The sequence below is a fragment of the Mytilus californianus genome, unplaced genomic scaffold, assembly GCF_021869535.1.
Source record: "Mytilus californianus isolate M0D057914Y unplaced genomic scaffold, xbMytCali1.0.p SCAF_2, whole genome shotgun sequence".
Taxonomy (NCBI): domain Eukaryota; kingdom Metazoa; phylum Mollusca; class Bivalvia; order Mytilida; family Mytilidae; genus Mytilus; species Mytilus californianus.
The window spans coordinates 3094803-3109221 of record NW_026262668.1 but is presented as its reverse complement, the minus strand read 5'-3'; the positions used below and the strand labels follow the sequence as shown (position 1 = coordinate 3109221).

At 32.1% G+C, this 14419-nt stretch overlaps 1 protein-coding gene and 2 long non-coding RNA genes across 3 annotated transcripts in view; all 3 read right to left on the bottom strand.

The window, feature by feature from the left end:
- LOC127729082 (uncharacterized) overlaps nt 1-14419 on the bottom strand; it is a 131858-nt gene that overhangs the window by 72017 nt on the left and 45422 nt on the right. The window lies entirely within an intron of this gene.
- LOC127729080 (kielin/chordin-like protein) overlaps nt 1-14419 on the bottom strand; it is a 93692-nt gene that overhangs the window by 48190 nt on the left and 31083 nt on the right. The gene's annotated exons all lie outside the window — the stretch shown is intronic.
- LOC127729084 (uncharacterized) lies at nt 2078-14412 on the bottom strand. Its single transcript, XR_007994508.1, has 4 exons — nt 14181-14412; nt 9614-9669; nt 8565-8771; nt 2078-2270 (listed from the first exon to the last, which is right to left on the bottom strand). It is a non-coding gene; the product is annotated as an uncharacterized LOC127729084 (long non-coding RNA).

Below are 14419 nucleotides of genomic sequence, written 5' to 3'. Positions count from 1 at the left end.
ATTCTGTATTTTCGATACCTTGTATTATATATCGATTATAATTCCACCAAACTTCATTATTTATCAAAAAATATTGATTGTTGTATAGCCAAACAATCAGTACTAGTACTTAGTGTCCGCCAAATTGCGGACTTTTTCCGGTTGATAGCGTTTTATACATCATGCGCAATCACAATATCCGGTAGAAACAAGTTATTAGAAGTTAAGCCACCGAACTAAGGCGTACGCCTATTTACAAAAACAAATCACACCATTCACTGTAGAAACTTACAGTTTAGGTATCTGGGTGAAATAAGATATTATGCAAGTTTCGTTGAAATCCATCCATTTCCAAGTTATACTAGAATCCTGAAATTAAATCAAGTTGTGTCGGGCCATGTGGGTCGCCATATCTTGTGGGTTCAATTATCGTTTGACCTACCTTTGGAAAACTCAGTTACTTTCTGGTCGTGATTTTGTCTTCATTCCAGTCCACGTCATCAGTTTTTGACATTATAATTCAAACCGTTCAACCGTCTTATATAGTTTGCACTCTGTATACCTTACTATCGTGTTCGGAATCAGTATGCATTTCATCTTATTTTCGCCTTATCAAAATGATTGAATGACTGGCGTTCTTCTGTTTTACATTTATATAGTTTTCTGGTTTCTATTCCAAAAAATTACATATTCATTTGTTAAAAGTAATTCTTTTATTTTTTTCTCCAATAAATAGAAGCACAAATTGTCTTATTTTTAACATCCAGATGTAAAAACTTATCAAAGACACCATTTATATCATATGATACGCCGAAACCGCGTTTTAAATGACATCAAGCAAATATTTTGAACCTTGAGAATCTACATTGGGATCAAGGTTTTACAATAGCTGACTTTGTTGTTGTTTTTCTGAAACTATTTTATTGTTGTTAGAAAGTATATTTAACAAATAAAAACTGTAAAAAGTGTCTAACTACATTTGTCAAAAAGTGTGAAATACCACTGTCTGTTTTAAACAACTTTCGTTTATCTAAATAAAAGGTAAACTGAAAGGGTAGCAATTGTTACCATAACAATTTTGGTAACAGATATATTCCAGTTGATAAGTAAACCTGTAATAACCATTAACAAGAAAAACATATCTATGAATGTAAACGGCGTTTTGCATGAAGGTGCAGTACTTGACTTTAAATGTGATATTCAAAGTTCTATTACTCTAGTACGACTCATCTGCAGAATTGTTTTTAGTCTACATATAAAAAAAATACATTTAAACAAGTTATTATAAAATTATAATAATAAACAAAATCTGCATCGGATTGCAAGATTACTTTGTTAACAACCGTTGCCTCTATAACCACAAATATGAATATGCTTTTTGTATATAAAAAAAACTTTGCTTTGACAGGGAAGTACCTTAAAAAAATTGATTGTTCAATTCCTATTTAAGTAAATGCTAAAGAGCTGTTAAAATCTACTTGAATTTCGTTTTGAAACACCAAAATACACTGTGATCAATCATAATTTGATAATGCGTTCTTAGTTTTTGTGTATTCTGAAAATACTTCGAAGATGACTATAATATTATGAACTGTAGTAAAAATTGAAGAAAAAGGTGAAGATTGTGAAATAGAATAAAGGGACTCATCGCTGAAATGTTAGCTCCTGAATGACATCACACCATTCATACATTTTGATGTTACACTAAGTAATTCAGCAAGATGCATTTGGTTGACTTTGAGAAAGTTTTGAAGTCGACCCAATATGCATACAAAAGCAAGTCAATGATTTTATATACCTACAGTTTACTAAAAAACCAATCGACTAAAACGCAACAAGACAAATATGTTGTCAAACAATAAATTTAACATCCTTATGATAAAATCAGTGTATTTGTTATGGAAACCAATGTGGTTCATCACAAGTTTTCTATTGATTAAGTTAAGAAAGCATTTACTTTCAATTTCATTTCAGAATGGCAATTACTCGACGTGATTCGTGCAATTATACAAACTTTAAAATAGGGGTCATCGTGCAATGATCCTTTTCTTTTTCATTACGTTTCGTCTTTGCGCATATTGTTTCCTTAAAAAAGAGATACAAGTAACAGGATTTTATTTGGGTATTATGTTATTAACCAATGGTTGCCATGCACTCCTGTGGTGGGTTTTTGTCATAGCACATCATCATCGTCGATATCGTCGTAGTGCTACACATGCATCTATTACATCCATCAGCACACCTCCATGAGGTACCTTTTTGATACACTTTACCAGCATCTACACATGTACCTGCGATAAAGAAAATCCAAAGGATCAGAAGTTTAAATTAAATGAGAGAAAATAATCCATAATTTGCATGCAACATTTTACTGAAGAAACAGACTGAGACCATTTTATAGAAATAACAAGCAAGTCTTTCACAACCGTAAATCGTACATAAATAAATCGAATTGTTCAATGACGTCATGTATACCGATTCACATCGGATGAGCTTGTGAAATAATTCATAAAACAAACATGGTCTATTGGATATTAGCAAATTATGCCTTGTACTGTCAGATACTGTAAGAACAGATAAACATATAAAAATAAGGAGATGTGGTATGATTGCCAACGAGACAACTACCCACAAAAGTTCAAATAAAGTGAATGAAAGCAATCATAGGCAACAGTACAGCCTTCAACAATTAGAAATACCTATACCGTATAGTCGGCTATAAAAAGCCCCGACATGAAAACTATTTAACAATTCAATTGAGAAAACTAACGGCGTAATTTATAACAAAACAATTCACGAAAAATAAATATAACAGACGACAACCATTTAACTACAAGCTCCTGACTTGGGACAGGCATATAAAGAATTGACCTATTTACTGAATACACCATTGATGTACACTAGTACTGAATGTGACAATGACACACCATTAAGGTACACTTAAAGTCATACTGATATACCATTGATGTACATTGAACGTCATACTGATACACCTTTAATGCACATTAAACTCTTCACTTATACACCAATGATGCACACTTAATGGAATGCTGTAATATTCATGAACTATCTTAGAAGGTTCAAAGGCCATAATACTTGGAAAATTATCAAACAGGGACAAAAACAAATATTTAAAGTGTGTTGCGCCCGCCAAAAATGATCCTTGTTTATTTCATGCTCCGGGAATATGTTGAAAGAGTCTCAATTTCTATATTGTTAATCTTATATTGTTGTCCAGATGTTTCGTTATTCAAACCCATCTTAAATCCAACATGGTTTAGTTGTAATAATCCGTTTATTTATATATTGAAAAGTTCATTTCTTGATTGCGACCGGAAATAAATTGATGTAGATTTGTTTACATGTGGGCTGTGATCCCAAATTAGTTGTTTAATAACTATGACTTTATTTTGCAGAAATCATATAGTTTTGCCCTTGTATGTAAAGTACGAAATTATTTATATATATATTAGCTCTTATATTATAGTATCAGTCTACTTTTAATTTTCACTCGCAGTTCAGAACGTAGCTCTCGAACCCATTTCATCTGGGGATTTTACTTCTATTAGTCGGTCACAGATGTTATATCCTGCATTCTAAGTTTGATTAATTATTTATCTATCCGACTGAACAGATGTGGATTCTTTCCTAAGTGTGAATTATATATAATATTGTGATCAGTCCCCGGAGGATGCGTAGAAACACTATCTTTGCGCAGATCATGTTTTCCCGGAGATCGCAAATAGAAGTTTTTGATTGGTTAGTATAATTCTGTATATAGTTAGCCATTCGTTCAATCGCAAAGTCGTTGTAGATGTTTACTTATATTTCTAGAATGTCTCAACAATTCGTAGGTTCATATATTGCTATGGTACATCACCTAGTCAGTTATGATTAGTTATGCTACTAGTATTTGAATTTACACTTTAATGAAAATTGTTGTGTGTTTCTGTTATGGAAACCATTGATAGAATTTATTTGTACAGTGTGTCAAGATGAATTACATCATTATAGCACAGTTATTATTTCAAATTTACGTTCAAATTCACCTAAAGATGTATGTGCAACTACTCCTCATGTAAAGTATAGCAAATAAACCAAGAGTTCTATAGATCTTTATACATTGATAAGTTCTATGTTTCCTCTTCGTTCCTTTTATATCTTTGAAGACTTCATAACTATATTGTGTTGATAAATCATGTCAAAATTGCTTATTTTCATGTTGTGTCTTCATTCCCAAATAAACAGAGTGTGATTTTTTCCAGTTTTATGTCTCTGTAAAACACACGAAAAAGTATGGAGTTGGACTCCTATTCAAGAATACATTTAAGATATATACACCTTGATATGTCGTCGTCACCTATGTTGAAATTGCGCTGATCATGTGAATTAGGTACTACTCCCGAAGGTTATTTGTGCTTCGTATCAATCGGGTACGTACACTTTTCAAGAACTCTTTACAGCAATAAAATTGAGAATGGAAATGGGGAATGTGTCAAAGAGACAACAACCCGACCATAGAGCAGACAACAGCCGAAGGCCACCAATGGGTCTTCAATGCAGCGAGAAACTCCCGCACCCGGAGGCGTTCTTCAGCTGGCCCCTAAACAAATATGTATACTAGTTCAGTGATAATGGACGTCATACTAAACTCCAAATTATACACAAGAAACTAAAATTAAAAACCATACAAGACTAACAAAGGCCAGAGGCTCCTGACTTGGGACAGGCGCAAAAATGCGGCGGGGTTAAACATGTTTTTTGAGATCTCAACCCTCCCCCGATACCTCTAGCCAATGTAGAGAAAAACAAACGTACAACAGTACGCACAGTAAAACTCAGTTTAAGAGAAGTCTAGTCCGATGTCAGAATAGGAAACAAAAGAAAATAAACAAAATGACAATAATACATAAATAACAACAGACTACTAGCAGTTACTGACATGCCAGCTGCAGACCTCAATTAAACTGATTAAAAGATTATGTCTTCATCATATGAATATCAGGCACAATCCCTTCTGTTAGGGGTTTAGTATTATACCGTCATAAAATATATGAGAAGAACATAACCCGTGTCATGCCAACAACTGGTTTTAGAACAAATATGTTTAATTCCGATGCAAAGACCCTATAAGTGAATCAATATTAAAGCCAAAATATGCAATCTTTAATGACCTGACAACAGTATCGTAACTATATCCCTTCTTAATAAGTATGTTTAAAGTTTTTGTTAGCTTTTGAGGTGAATACTGACATTTTTGTGCTTTGTAAAGAATATTACCATAAAAGATTGGATGTGAAATACCCGAACTTATAAGATGTCTGCATGTTGAGTTATATTTACGAATGATGTCCTTATACCGATGATAAAATTTAGTAAATGTTTTGACTAGTTTATGATATCGAAAACCCTGGTGTAATAATTTTTCAGTAATATATAAATTTCGCTCGCTAAAATCTAATACGTTGTTATATACACAAGCGAATCGTACAGGATAAATACAGTTAACCTACATTATCCCTTATGGTGAACCATGAAAATGGAATTAACATTACCGCTACATTATAAATACAAGCAGCCTATAATTCAATGCTTTAAATTCTCCTTGTCCCAGTTCGTCCGAATTAAAAATCCTAAACACAGAAATAAGATTGGTTGCTTAAAGTAACATACTATTTTCTCATGCAATACAATTTTATTTTAGTTGATTAAACAGATTTCTACCATTCACAATCATATATTTACATGTACTTAACTTAGAAAGAACGGTATATAATTACTTAGGTGACTAAACTTGCATCGCCATTACTGAGAGAACCTTTTATAATAATACATTTGAATTCCAAACTTTATAAAGTACAATAAAACCACACCCGTACAAACCGCCAAAACTTTTATCGTGACCCATGCACGTAGCCAACAACTTAGTAAAAAGTAAGTACTGTTTTAGAACTAGTTATACTAGAACCTATTTATATATAATTCATACATTTCAAATAGAAAATAGGAAAATCACAAATTTCAAACGAAATGAAATATATATATAATCGGTTACTGTGTGTCATATTTGTTTTTCGTTCATTAATTTGTCATTAATCAGGCCGTATGTTTTCGTTTGAATTAGATCACTTTTCGTCATGTCGGGGTCCTGTATAGCTGATTATACGGTATGGGGTCTGCTCATTATTTAAAGCTGTACATAAACCTATTTTTGGTTTAATCCACATTTTTTTTGGACTTAGATGGATAGTCGTTTCATTGGCAATTATACCAAACATCCTTATTTTCATACTAAAGTTAGTTCGACGCTGTAAGACTATACAATCGATCGCCACAACAACTAAAGTTAAACTCTTATTTATAGGACCTATAAACTCACTTTAGAAAGAAATTACTGAAAAACGAACAGACATCAATATCTGTTGATAACGCTACTAAAAAGGACATGTTTATGGATCAACTTTAATTATTCTATAACCTATGGACATAATAAATGAAAAAGTTAACATGACAGAACAAGCTATATTCGATTTCTAAAGCAATCACTTGACCATGAAGATAAGGTTAATGACAATATGTAAAAATGTAAACTTTGTATATGTTTTTTTTTTTAATTTAGGTTCATTTATATGTTTCTGAGTTAAGTGTGACGTCCATTTTCGCTGAACTAGTACACATTTTTTTTTAGGGATCAGCTGAAGCCCGCATCCCGGTGCGGGATTTTCTCGCTGTGTTGAAGATCTAATTAGTGGCCTTGTGCTGTTTTATGCTCTTGTGTCGGGTTGTTGTCTCTTTGAAACATTCCCCGTTTCCATTCTCAATTTTATTCCAACGATATGTTATCGTCTAAAATTATTTAAAACTAAGGTTTCAACTCCCGCAGGCAAAGTTGACCTTAGATGGATTTTTTTAGGTCCTTTTTGGTTTTTCAAATATTCGACTTCGAACATTCCTGATGAAGGTAAATCAAGTAAAGCACTTCGGACGAATAACATTTATAACTGATGTTTTCATGTTTACAGCACTAGGTCGATACTTCTGCTGGTGAGCCATCAGGTCCGGAGAATATCATCAGCCCAGTAGTTAGATCTTTGGTGCTGACATGATTTATAACAAAACTTTCTAAAATTGTCCGTTCACAAATTTTGAATTTATTAGAAACTGAGGTTTCAACTCCCTCAGGTAAAGTTAACCTTAGTTGGATTTGGCTATTTTTAGGTCGATTTTTGAAATATAGCTCTCCAACTGTTTTGGTTCTTGTACATCCTTGGCTTTCAAATGTTCGGCTTTGATCATTCCTGATGAAGGTAAATCCAGAAAAGTGTCGGACGCATCAAATTTATAACGTGTTATTTTCAATTTTTTAACAAGATATGGACAACACAAATCTTCTATCTTTTTAAAAGTAAAGCTTTAAACAAATACCTTTGGCCAGTTGCCGCTGTCGAAGTAGCATCCTTATGTCTAGCATTCTGCGACTTACGTCGCAAGTAAAACAAAACAAAATTACTGGGCTTTAATTACAGATGAGTTTTTCAATGTGGTAAAATTCCATTAACAATAAAAAAGATAACATGTGGTATGTTTGCTTTTGAGACACACTACCCACCAGAGTTCAAATAAAGTGGATATGATCAAATATAGGGCACTGAACGGCTTTCAACAATGAGACAAAAAAAACATACCGTATGGTCGGCTATAAAAGGCCCCAACATGAAAAAAACGAGAAAAATAACGGCCTTTTCAATAAAAAAATTTTACGAAAAACAAATATAACAGAACTGAATCAACGCCGTCCACTGAACTTGAGGCTCCTAACTCAGGACATGCATATTAAGATATTGGTGGGATTGAAAATGTATTTGAGTGCCCAACCATAAAAAAACAACCTTGGACAATAGTGTTACTGAACAAGATAAGAAAAAACTGTAATAATCAGTAGCAATTGACGTAATTAAAAAGATCGATACGGGTAATAAATACAACATAAAAATAATGGACAAAAAGCAACGACATAAGACTTCTCGCACCTACCGAAAGCTAGTTCAAATTCAATAACATCTAATTAAAAAATCATGTGCTCCCAGACAAGAACTTGCTTTTGAAAGATTACAAATATAATCGACAAATTGAGATTGCTTTATTCAAACTTCAAGCAATATACAGTGTTTTTGTAACTTATAAGAAAAGTAAATAAAGGCAACAGTAGTATACTGCTGTTCAATAGTCATAAATCCATTTTACTGAAACAAATCCGGGTCACAAACCAAAATCGAGGGAAACACATCAACTATAAGAGGAAAACAACGGGACAACTATAAACACTGAACTGCTACAAAAAACAAACGACAACATACATAGAAACGGACTATTAGATAACAACTGCTAATTTCTGAACTGGTACAGGACATTTTGAGAAAAATGGTGGGTTAAAAATATTTACAGATGTTGCAGTGAATAAAGAATCTACAAAACACTATTGAAATTAATTGTTGGATATTTCCTTTGACAGTTAGTGTTTGTGTTTGTATTTTATGTTTACATTAAAGCATACATATCTTCTATCAAAACATACTTGTACATACCTTTACAGTACGGACAACCCTTAATCGGATTAATTGGATTAGAACAGTCAGCTTGAGGACAATCCCATTCAATGCAGTACCTATTTTTGTCATTAATCACGTTATAACATGTTCTACCAAACTGGGCGCCCTTTGGAATGGCTGGTATAGTTTCATTCTCTGCATAAATAACACATCTTCTACTCAGTACACCTGCAATCTCTAAACCTGTATGACAATTAAAATAATGGCATGAGGTCATTATCCTGACATGTTTTATGACAACTAATTAGGCCAATTGTAACATATATATACAAACCTGATATTAATACTTTATTCTGAAAAACAATGACATTGTAATCATATATTAACATTACTTGATCAAATGTGGCAAAACTCTATAAAACTGAACATCAAACTGGGCATTAATAGGTGTCATCTATAATTTGTCTGATGTTTTATAAATGATAGTCGTGTCCTTTTCCTGATTGTGACTTTTTGACTCAATGTAGATTCGCATGAATGGTATTGCATGCATAGCAAGAGACGCCTACCCTGTTGACCCACCCGGACTTGCTCCATTTGCAATTCATTCAATTTCTTTAAGTATTGTTTACCGTGAATTGTATTTTCTCAATGGATTATGAGATTTGAACATCTGTAAACTAAAACGTTAATTTCAGCCTCATATATATAAAGAATTGAATTTTGAATGTATGAATCGTTTCAACGCAGGAAAATAATGTCAAGTTTATCCATCTATTGAATAGAGCTAATGTATAAGAAGATCACTAAAATTGATATTGAATAAAAAAAAATTAATGATAATGATAAAGTTTTATATATCTTCAAAAACACTCACTTAATAGGTCATATCGATAGTTACAATGTACAAAATATTGCTATTTAACTCTTTTACTTGATAACCTGGAAATGATGTCTTTGTCATTAAGCGTAGTATCAATGGGTTTCAATGTTGTTTTTCAAACCGAATTGATAACTTTTTTTTTAAATCAGTGTTATCTTCAATATTTAAAATTAGCATTGAATTTTAAAAAATAAAGACTTACCAAAGAAGAAGCAAACAATTAAGATCTTCATTTTCCTTTTTTTTCGTTCTCTATGTCTAAAACGTAAATAGATAAGTTTAAGTCGGTGTCGTAAAACAACGGAAATTGATACTGTTATATTTATTCAGGTAACCTCATATACCCTGTCGAGAAACTGAATTTCACTTATATTACGAATAACCATACCTTAATGTAAATTAATCCAGTACTAGCCATTTGTTGAACATTCACCATACGGTAAAGATATTCTGTAAAGGTTTCTTTATATTATGTGTACTTCACTTAAATATGTGCTTTTATTCTGACAAATAGGGTTTTTATAGTTATTTTTGCAATAAAATATTTACCTTTTATATGAACTTTTTGCATGTAAGTAATTTTTTTATGTAATTTGATAAACCGAAATATTAATAAACCCAGCCTGATATTTTTCAGCTAACGTGAAACTTTTGTAATTTGCAGTGAAAATATTTATCAAGTATTGTATGTGTAAATAGCATGATTTAAAATCAAAAACGTACCATTGAAGGATACTCATCACATTTTACCCTTCGTGAGCCTGTGAGATGTGTTTACTGGAATGTAGATTACGATAACCTCACCTACTAACGTTAGTTTTGATTGACGTTATTGAGGTTCCAAATTGGCAATAAACGTCTTATATACTCGGCTTTTTCCGGAATATATTTTAAACTTAAAAACGTGTTCATCTCCCAAAAAATGAAAACAATACTTTATAAATCCAAGCGACCGACGCGCTTTACTGGATTTACCTTTATCAGGAACGGTCAAAGGCCAATATATGACAGCCAATTATAAACAAGGATCGAAACACTTGAAGATTCGTGTCCGATCCCCAATCGTGTTCATATGACGTCTCTGAACGATCAAAATTGTCTAGTTGATAAAAGACGCCAAACGTGTCCTTTTATTAATCTACCAACCATGTCCATATTTTGGAAACGCTCAAACGTGTCTACCTTTCTGAAAAAGTGTGTATCATCAAAAATGTTGTTTGAAATTAAATCAAGTCGAAATTATTACAGGGACCTTAGACTCAAAGTGCACAGAAAAAAAAATGATTTACTAGGTAATAAAATGTTCTTCCTTGATTGTAAATTTTTAAACGGTGCTGTTTTGTTGTTGTTAAAGGGGACAATTGAACAGTTGCTCTTTAATGAACCAGGGTTACACGATTGAGCGCAGAACGTCAAATAAAAAGTGCAGGCGCTGCCTAATTTGAAATTGCTAAAACAAAATACTATATCAAGTATGGTGTCCCAAGGCTCCATATTAGGGCCCCTTCTGTTTATATTATACATAAACGACCTTCCTATATATATGAAAATTTGTTGGATATTCAACTTTACATCTTTCTGGTAGTTGTTATCAAACTTTGCAGTCAAAGGTACAAGAAGATTTGCATGGTGTTGAAGAATGGTGTAATGATAACAATATGTTCATCAATAAAAATAAAACAAAATATATGATTATTGGAACAAAGTAAAAAGCAATAACACATTACAATGAGAATTGTTTAACTATTAACAATCAAGTCATGCGAAAGTCTCTTAGGCATTAAAATGGACCCTTTCCTTACATGGACAAACCAAATTGATCTGATCTGCTCAAAAATTTCAACTAGGCTATATCTACTATTAAAGATTAAGAAATTGCTAAATCTAGACTGCAGAAAATTATTCTATAATGGTTATATCTTACCACTAATTGACTATTGTTGTATAGTGTGGAGTATTTGTAGCAGTTAGGGTTTAAATATGATATTAAAATTACAAAAAAGAGCTGCTAGAGTAATACTAGAAACAGACACTTTCGCTCCTTCCGAGCCCTTATTCAAACACTTAAACTGGATGACAGTTGAACAAAGAATAAAATATCACAAGTTTGTGATGAAATTTTAGTGCATCAAAAATGATGCCCCATCATATCTTACTAGCAAGTTTCATTATGTTTCAGACAGAAATCCATACCCATTGAGAAATGCTGTTCAAGGAAACCTCATACTCCCTAAACTAAAAATAGAATTGTTCAAGAAATCTTTTATGTTTTCTGGACCATTCTTGTTTAATAATTTGCCAATATCGTTAAGAAATATTACAAAGGTTAATTCGTTCAAATACAAAATAACAGATCATTTATTGAAATCAACCTGTTGAAAAAAATATTGAATACTAATTATTTCATCATGTTTATTTTTTCATAACATTTTTATCAAGTTGTATTAAACATTATCAACATACTTGACTTTTATACTAATGTATGCCATGTATATGTTTGCATTTTTGTTTATGCTTTTCTATGATGAGGGCCTCAGGGAAGATTAGTTATATAGCTAACTGTGTAACCTTCTTAAAAAAGTATTGTTGTTGTTGTTGTTGTTGTTATCAAATAGTTATCATGAATTCATTTTTCCTCTCATTAATACCATACATGTTTTCAACAGCTCTCACCACAACTATTGATTATTGTTTTGATTTTTCATCAAATTGAAATAAAGTTGCCCTTTTTGTTCCCCGGGTAACGCTTTGCGGGGGACATGGAAATACCGGGCGTCCGTCCGTTTGTCCGTCCGTGTGTCAGTCCTTCCACTCTTGTTAGCGCTCTCACAGGTACAATTCTTGACAGATTTTTATAAAACTTAGACTATAGGTTAATATTAGTAGTATCTCAGACAAGTTTTATAATGGTGAACGATCGACTTTTTTTTTAAAGAGTTATGCCCTTGGAAATATTTAATTTATGGAAAATGGCCTCGTTAGGGCTCTCACGGGTACAATTCTTGCCAGATCTTTATAAAACTTACTCTATATGTTAATATCAGCAATATCTAGGACAAGTTATATAATGGTGGACGATCGACTTTTTTAAAAAGAGTTATACCCTTTGGAAATATAAAATATGTGAAACGCGGCGGACATTGGAACTCTATTTAAACAGCTTCAATTCACAAACTCTGCAATTTGATGAAGTCCCCATTTTGGTTTTTCTTCTTTTCACTCATACATCTGCATTTATAACCTTGAATAGCGGTTTTTATGTACCACTATTTCCATCTTTTTACTTAAATGATGATTATATTTTACTTAAAAAAAACATATCTTTTAATTGTCATATCCGTAAAAATATGCTTGTTATTAGAGATTTAATGCAAGAGTAAGTAATCAGTCAAATTTTAAATAATCACTTGTTTGAACTTCAATAGTCAAGAGATACGATTTGACGTGTTTACTTTATAGAGATCTAATTTAACGTTTGAACAGTCAAGAGATCTAATTTGACGTTTGAACATTCAAGAGATCTAATTTGACGTTTGAACAGTCAAGAGATATAATTTAACGTTTCAATGGACAACAACTTATAGGAAAACTTAAAATCGTTGCTTACATTGGTTGCTATGATTTCCCAGTGACATAGAATAAGGCGACAGTAGTTTGCAAATTTTCAAATCTTGTAATTCGATTAAAAAGATACGAATCGGGGTAAGAAACAAAACTGGGGAATTGCATAATTCGTTAAAGGAGCGAAACCTGGTGCGTCGACAGGGTAAGAGTCTTCTGGTATGCATGTATCCCTAGTCATGCGATAACACTACGTCGAAATGTCACAATTGGTAAAATTACATAACAGATGAAAATAGTGGTATCTAAAGATCTAAATCCGCGAAAATATAGGTTGAGACACCGACACGTCGTATTAATCAACCTATTAGTAAAGGTGACAGTCAAACAAGTGCAGTGTCGATTTCAGCCAATAATTTCACTCATCTGACGTCAAACAAGTGTTGTCATGAAATTGTCGGTGACGTTGCTTCAAAAAAGATCTAAGAACTGCTAAGAAAAAATATAGTCCTTTCATTTTCTACTTTATTTATATTAAAAAGTCAATGATCAATGTAATAGAAAGACTCAATAATCCTAAACTGCAATACAAAAAAATTTCAACTCGTGAGCAAACAACACAGATGATAAACATTCGTCAATTAATGTGTTGGTCCGTTACTCGTTTGATATGCTATCAATATATGCATTCTTGAATTAGTTATTTTGAAATTATAGTCAAGAAAACGTATTTGTCGTTTTATATATAGTCAACAGATCAATAGATTTAATGAGTCGGGGTTTATTTAACTGTAAAAAATAGTTAAGGCAGTTAATCAGATGTTTTATTATTCAGGCGAAGTTATTTGTTTTAAAAGCAAAGTGAGCTCGTTTGACTACTTATTTAATGCAATGGGTCACTGAATATGAAAAAAAAACAAGAAAATTAAAAGAGTCGAAGAAAAACTTAAAAAGTGACCTTTAGTTTGGATAGGCAAAACTTGAGCATGTCAGGCTATAATGGATGCCAGACCAAAGCACAGATGTATGATTTGTTTTACTGGTGCAATTTACTTTTCACGTGGTAATACGTGATGATTTTTTGGATAAGACAATAATTTTCAATTTACTATTACTTTTCACCTTGCTCTGGAACTAATACATGCTCCAAGCTTTGCTCTAATGTTATATCAGCAACAAAAAATAATAAAATTCAAATTTTAACTTACATGTGACTATTAACTGAAGAGGGTTTCTATAATTTTTCCACTCTGTAATAGTTTTTCTTATATAAGTATTGTTTTTTTTTATCCTTGTTGAAACAAAACAAATTTGTTAAGTAACCACATCCTGATTTACGAATATGACGTTTTATATATGTGCTTTATCCTCATTTGATAAATAAACAAATAAGTCAAGTAACCACATAATAATTAACGCATCTGACATTTCTTGTATACAGTATTTT